The following is a 7,611-nucleotide window of genomic DNA, read 5'->3' on the forward strand; positions in this document are numbered from 1 at the left end:
GGCCACTTGTCCGGAATCCCTAAACCCTGGAGGAATTTGATAGGACCCAGGAACATATCAAGACTCTTCAAATTCAGTGGTCCTTACTGAGAACTCGCAGATCCCAGAGGACACTTCTGGAACCCTGAAAGCTGCAGGCCTCCAGAATGCTGGGATTTGGGGGCAGATCTCTGGCCCCAAGAAACAGAGTAGTAGTTCTCCAGAACTGTCAAACTAAGAAGAAGGTCTTTGGTACCTCAGAACATTAGAATTGGGAGCAGCTCTTGGAAGTCCTGAAATTCGGATTTCCCTGAATGCCAAATACCTAAAAGACCTCTCTGAAATGTTAAAACATTGTATAAAAGTTGAGAGGGGGTCCTCTGGAATCTTTGGCTGGAGGTAGAATTGTTCACCAGAGCTCGGCGCTTCTATCCATGAGTTTCTAGAATGCTGGCGAATCTAGAGAGCAACCTGAATGCCTGGCAGCCTGGCTGAGTTCTCTGGATCCTTGGGGCTGCCGACTCTTAGCCCGTGCACATGGGTAGGCAGAAAGCACAGGCTTGAGGAAGAGCACCCCTGTGGGGGCTTGTTTTCAAAAGGCCGCGAGGTCTCATCTGGGCAACCAATCCCGAGATGGACTGTAAGAGGTGCAGTCAGTGAGACCCTACTGCCAGGAACACCTCGCTCCCATGCCTGCTTCCGCCACACCGGCCTTCTCACGCATCCCAGGATTGCCCTGCTTTCTCTTGCTCAGGGTATTTCTTCCCTTAGTCTAATGATGCCTTTGCCTCAAATTCACGTCTATTCAGTTTTATACACGACAGGTTGATTTCAACCACTTTGAAGGATGTGTTGCGTCCTCTTAGATGATTTTTTCCATTTCTGTCTCCTTGTTGAGATTCCAGACTAGTTTTTTTTTTTTTTTTTAAGCAAACAAACATGGTGGAACAGGAGTGGGCAGGTAGAGGTGGTCTTGCTATGGAACAAGGAGCAGCAGCTACTGGAACTTGTGGACTCGGTGCTGGGGTTGGAGACTGAGATTGGAGTCGAAAGACCCAGGTTCTAAGCATGCTGTGTAGACCTACAATGCAAGCCAGAAAAGCTCCTGGCCATCACTGACATCTACTACAGCAACTGACCATCAAAGAAGACCTTGGCAAGTTAGCCAGAGGTGTCGAGGTGTCTTCCTCCAGAATCGTCACTCGACTCCTGGCTCTGATCACGCTCTCTCTCACCCATCACACATTTACTAAGCCTCTGCCGGGAGGCCAGGTCTGCTCTACAGGGCATGGGGGAAACTGGCCTGACCTTAACCCACTGCCCTCCTCTCAAGGAGCTTCCAATCAAGTGGGGGAGGAGGACAGTAAAATGAGCTGCTAGCACTGGAATAACTAACAATCAGCAAATTTCCCAGTACTTGGCGTATATTAACTCATTCATTTCTCATAACTTCTGTGAAGTAGGTGCTATTATAATCCTCATCTTGCAGTGAGCACACCAAGGCAAGAAGAGGTTTGGGAACTTGCCCAAGGTCAACAGCTAGTAGGCAGCAGAAGTGGCATTGTTTGCCAGAGTGGTCTGGCTCCTGAGTAGGTGCTCTCAACCCCCATGCCAAGGGCCACCTAGTAGGACCACTGGGGAAAGGCAAATAGAGGGGCAGTTCCCATCTCACTCAGGAGCTGCTGAGCACACGGGGCAGCCTCCCTGGAGAAGCTGGTCTCCAGCAAAGCCCAGCACAAACCAGTAAGGCCAGAACGTGCAGAGGTCTTCAGCGAGTCTGAGGAAGGGGCTCCCTAAGCTCTTTTCCCTTCACAGAGGAGCCCTCACCACCCCCAAATAGAAAGGAATTCTTTACAAACTACTCAGTGAAGTGGGATTCTGGGCAGTCTGAGCTGGAACCAAGAGAATTAGACATGGACCCCGGACGTGCAGCCACTGTGTGGGGGGCAGGGTCCTGGGTAGAGAGCTGGGTGGTCTCCATGCTACAATACCTTGGGCAAACCCACTCCCACGCTCAGCCTCGGTCTGCCCGACTCACAGCCGTGGAAGCCTGGGCAAGGTAGAGAGGGTCTCTGAACCTCAGTCTTCTCTGTAAAATGGGGATGTGGTTGGTTTACGCTTTGAGAAGTTAATAAGTGCTCATAGGGGCTGATGTAAGGATTGAAAGAGTGGATCCGTAAAAGCTGTTTAGAGCCTGGCACGCGGTCAGTGCTAAACAAACCACAGTTGTTATTACTACTTTTTATTACTAGCGGAGACTGTCAGCACAAACGTTCTGCCACTCTCGAACCCTCGGGAGAGGAATTGCATCAAAGTCTGGACTCTGGTTACACTGACTCATGGACTCGTTGACATCCAGCTCTGTGGCTCCTTCCTACAAGCATTCTTTCACGGAGGGACATGTCCATTCAGGACTCTTGCTCAACAGAGGAGCCAGGGCAGCTGATTGAGAGACATTCATTTGTCTTCCTTGAAGAAAAGCCAGTGGGACTTTCCGAAGAGGCCAGCTTGCCTCGTGGTTTCAGAAAAGAGCTATTTTCTTTTCTTTTTTATTTTTATTACACCTATAGCACCTGGTCTTCCTAGGTGATCTCTCATCCAAGTACTCGCCAGGCCTGACACTGCTTAGCTTCCAAGATCGGACGGGCTCATTCGGGGTGGCATGGCTGTAGAGAAAAGAGCTATTTTAGTCCAGTCGAAGGCATCAGGTGATGTTGACTCGGTCAGCCAGGAGTGGAGTCAGGCAGATCCCTGGAGGTGCTGCTCTAATGGACAGATAAGACTGGCCTGTGAAGAGTGGGAAATGCCTGTGTCCTCTTCCTGGATGCTGACAGACCTTTGGAAGTTTATTCTTTTAGGATCCCTTTCTTCAAGAGTACAAAAAGAACCAGACCCCTGGACCACAAGTTTTGTCCCTCAGGCAGCTAGCTCTCAAGGAAACTCAACTCCAAAGAGGCTCACCTTCTGCTTCTCCAGGCTAAGCAACCCGCTCCGAGGTCAAGAAGCTAAATCGACGACACCTAAGGGCAACTTCCCCCTGGGGCACTTCCACCCATTACCATTTACTATTTGCTCAGCTCTCTCCAAAGAGCAAGAACATGACCTCTGTCTCGTCATTTAGTACTTCTACATGCTTATGAGCTCTTATTAACCCCATTTAACAGAGGAGAAGACTCAGATTCAGAAAGGTGGAGTCAGTTAAGATCAAACAGGCAGGAAGAGGTCACAGCCATGACTGCAACCCGAGTTTGCCTGGGTGCAAAGTTCAGCTGTTTAACCATCACTCTGCTGGATGAAGCCCTGGTAATCCTCCCTGTCATGACATACAGATCAATTCAAAACTGGTGACACAAGGAAAATCCACCACAGAGCAAGGGCTCTTTGCTTTCTAAAATGTACCATTGAGTGTCACAGTCACTCATTCACTGGTCATTATTCAAGGACTTGAGACACGGTGATTGCTACTTCCCAGTCTTCCTCAGCTGCCTTCTAGTTGGGTGGTGTTTTGGGGGGTCCGATCTATATTTCACATCATAATTCTAAGTAAGTCACTTTGCCTGTGTTCACTGAGTACCTGCTAAGTGCCCAGCACAGTGCGAGACCCTAAGAAAAAAACAGAAGAGTCAGTTCTCATCATGGCAGACATTGAACATGATCTTGGCTGTGGAAGGGAGAGCCAGATTCACGTCAGCCTGACTCCAGCTGTGAGGAATCCAGCGGCAAGAGACGGCCCACGTGTCTGCCCCAGGTCTCTGAGAGAACATGGCCGAGGTCCCATTGTTTATCAGGGACAGGGTCTGCAAGGTCAACAGAGTGATTCGGGTATCAGGGAGATGCATCTGGGATTCAGTCATTACTCACTATCTGGGTGCCCTTTGACACTAGATCACCTGATCTCTCAGCCTGCAAAATATGACTCCCATCGTAGCAAAATGATGGAACCTTAACGAAAGGTTTCCATAAGATGCGCTTGTAGAGTACTCATCCTGGGGCCTGGCACATGAAACATTGTAGGACCTTAATCAAGTGATTACTCAGGCACAGCGGCCTTGTGGTCTGTAGAAGCCATACCCTGTTCTGGCTTACCAGGAGGATCTCCCAGGGAACTCTTTTTAAAAGGCTCCACCCAAGCGTCTAACGCTGTAGCCCAGGTGCAGATAGGCAAAGTAGAATTGGGATGTTTTACACTCACCAGGGAATTTTAAGCAGGCTCTGCCCTGGTCAGACCAGTTCTATGTGCCCTTGCCCTAGCTTCTGTTTCCTGGTCTGAACCATGCCATCTGTGAGCAAACCCGTGGCCTTTCTAGAAGACCTCTGCTGCCCTCTAGTGGACATGGGCTACTCACGCTCTTTTGCAGCCTGTTTGCGGAGCCCTTGCCTGGTACCAGACAGGGTTTGAAGTGCCTGTAATGATGTTGGTCCCTCCAGTGTGTACACTTGAGGTACACTTCCACAAATGTCTCTTATTCGGTTCTTATGTCATCCCTGTCAAGCGAGTTATTATTACCCTCAGTTTGAAGTCTAGATGAAGAAGGCGAGGCCAGGGAGGGAGGACTGACCCACGGTCACCCCGCCAGTCACAGAGACTGGGACCCAAGTTTCTGGGTGGCCTAGTAGCAACACTTATAAATCACAGGGCAGCGAAGACATCTCTTCTCCTGTTGCTGGTCGTGGAATCCTGGGCGCTGCTCACCTCCAGCTTTGGACAGGCTTTGGCTTCGAGTCCGCAGGAGCTGGGCAGGGTCAGGCATTCGGGGTGAGGCCCGCAGCTGGATGGATACCTTCTCGTGGAGAGGGAAGGTCACCTGCCATCCCCTTCCACCAGTATCAGAGGAACCCTGACCCTGGCCTTAGTTCTGAGTTCTGCCCAATGCCCTCAACGTCCCCGCTTGTCCAGTCACCAGGTCCCAGTGCCCCAGGTCCTTCCTTCTTCTTGGAAAACCGCCTGGGGAGTTGCTTTCCTGGGCCTCCCACTGCGACTGCCTCCTCCTTGATCCCTCCTGATACAAATCTGACGGTCCGCTCACTTCTGAACACCCCGCAGTGTTTCCTGCACGCTCCAGGTAACGAGCAAGCCCCTGGGCCCGGCATCACAGGTCTTACCTGCTGGGCGCTGGCCACGCCCCCCAGCCCCCCCAGCCTCATCTTGCCACGGCCCTCTGTCCAATCTCCAGACCTATGCGGTTTTGGTGTTTCGTTTTGCATTTCAAATACATTTCTCTCTCTTCCTCTTTCTCCTCTAAGCCTCTGCAGTTGCCGTTCCCTCTGTCTGGAGCACTCTCTTTCCCCATCGCCCCATGCGCTTTGGTCTGGCTAACTCCTGCTCATCCAGTTAGACTCCCTTCCCCTGGCCTCTGCTTCCCCCCTCACTGCAGTGACTCTCTTGTCTTATCTTCTCTTCATTCCTTCCCATCCCGCCCTGCTCAGCACTGAGAGGTCTTTCATATTCTCCATCCTATCGCTGCCAAGTACAGAGTACGTATTTGGTGAATGAATGAGTGGACAAATGAATAAAAGATGGGGGAAGCTTGCGCTCCAGCTCGACCGCAGCTGGGCGACCTTAAACAAGTCCTGTTCCCTCTCTGAGCCTCTGTTTTCATCTGAAAATGAGGCTTCTATTCCCTACTGCTCAAGGCACCTCTGAGGCTCTGAGGCCTCCTACATGGGGCAAGCCCTCCCTCACCCCTAGAAATGATTCTGGAATTTGCCAGTTCCTGTGGACTCTTGGACCCCTGACTCCCCTGGGAGGGCAGGGGCCCCAGAGCCTCCATGCTCCCACCGCAATGGCGAGAGAGGAAAGAGGGGTCGGCACCTCTTGACCGCTGTTGGCTGTGCATCCTTGAGGCCCAGGGTTAATTTTTAAAAAGCAGCTCAAAGTCCAGTGGCCCTTGGCAGAGTTTACTCCCTCTGTTTGTGCTGGTTAATAATCTCAAGAGAGCAAACATCCCTGGAGGCAGGAGGAGAGATCAACATCCTGGGACCAGCCTCCAGCCTCTCCCCTCCCCCAGGAGAGGCTGTGTGGCTGAATGAACAGTCCTGGCCAAAGAAGCCCAGATTCTTCTGCACTCCATATGCCTTGGGCTTCCCATGAACCAATGGGGTTGGCAACCCTAGTAATACAGACCTGCTGGGAAAATCAGAGGAGCCATCATGGTATGCTGTAGACAACCTTAATAGGGCAGCTCTATTCCAATTCATAACTCGTTGTTTTGTTTTGTTTTGTTTTGTTTTGTTTTCATTCTTTACCAGGCCTGGTTTCTCCAAGACGAATGTCTGAGCTTATCACACAGGCAATGTAATAGTTTACAGAGCACTGTCACATACATTGCCTCATTTAACCTCTTGGCAGACAGGACAGGGACTTTTACCTTCCATTTAAAGATGAAGAGAGTGGGCTTCAGAAAGAGAAAGCCATCCCCAAATTCACACAGAACCCGAAGCCAGGGGTTCCAGCTCCCAGTTCTCTGTACTCCCCTTAACTCAGATTGCCTCCTTACTACCGCCGCTAACCAAACATTAAAGACTGAGAAACTTTGTCGACAAGGGGGAAGATAATTGCCTCCCAAATCTAAGCCCATACAGTTGTGATCAAACTTGTAACATAGCTTTGAGCTTCCTGGCAGCCAGAGCAAAAAAAAAAAAAAAAAATGCCATCGGTAGCCAAGCTGTCAGTGTTGGAGCCAAGGCAGCACTCTCTTATGATGAGCAGAGATACACTTGCTCCTGATACTGGGGAAAGACAAATTTGTGTGGCTCTTACAGCAGGGACATGACACACCATTTGTTGGTTCCACTGACTAGGTGGGGAGAACTCCCAGATTCTCACGTGAGCAAGGATCTTGGTTTTGGAACCTCCTGTCTGACGGGGGTCCTTCAGGGAGCAAGGAGGCTGCTGGGAGTATGGGATGTTCCATGCCCAGAGGGGGCGGGGAGGAGTAAGGACCACAGCTCTGACCACGGAGAGGGTCGGCGGTGTCCCTGGCCAGGGTTTGAGCTCTGGAGGCAAGCAGACCTGGGCTTTAAAAAAAAATCCTCTTTAGATTTTTCAGTTTAATGAAGACCATCTAGTTTCCTAAGGCTGCTGTGACAAAGTACCACAAACTGGGTGGCTTCACACAACGCAAACGCGCTCCCTCACGGTTCCGGAGGTTAAAAGTCTGACACGGCGCTGTCGGCACAGGGTCACGTGCCTTCGGCAGGGTCTAGCGATGGAGCCTTCCTTGCCTCTTCTTGGCCTCTGGTGGCTTCCGGCAGACCTCGGTGTTCCTCGACTCGTAGCTGGCTCGCCCAGCCTCTGCCTCAGCGTTCTCCGTGCGTCCCTCTGTGGCTCTCCCTCTCGTTTCTCTCATAAAGACACTCGTCATTGGGTTCAGGACCCACCCTCATCCAGTACGACCTCATTTTAATAAATTACATGCGCAGGTAAGGTCACATTCTGAGCATTTGGGGGGCGAGGCACTCATCAACCTGTTACGAGCTGATTCGGCTCTATGTGCCAGATACTGTCGACGGGCTCTGCAAGTGTCAACAACGCCTTTAGCCCCACAACGATGCTGTGAACCAGGAACCATGGTTACCACTACTTACAGATGAGAACCTGAGGCATGGACAGGTAAAGTCGCTCGTCCAAGG

Source organism: Rousettus aegyptiacus, unplaced genomic scaffold (assembly GCF_014176215.1).
Source record: "Rousettus aegyptiacus isolate mRouAeg1 unplaced genomic scaffold, mRouAeg1.p scaffold_m13_p_3, whole genome shotgun sequence".
Classification (NCBI taxonomy): domain Eukaryota; kingdom Metazoa; phylum Chordata; class Mammalia; order Chiroptera; family Pteropodidae; genus Rousettus; species Rousettus aegyptiacus.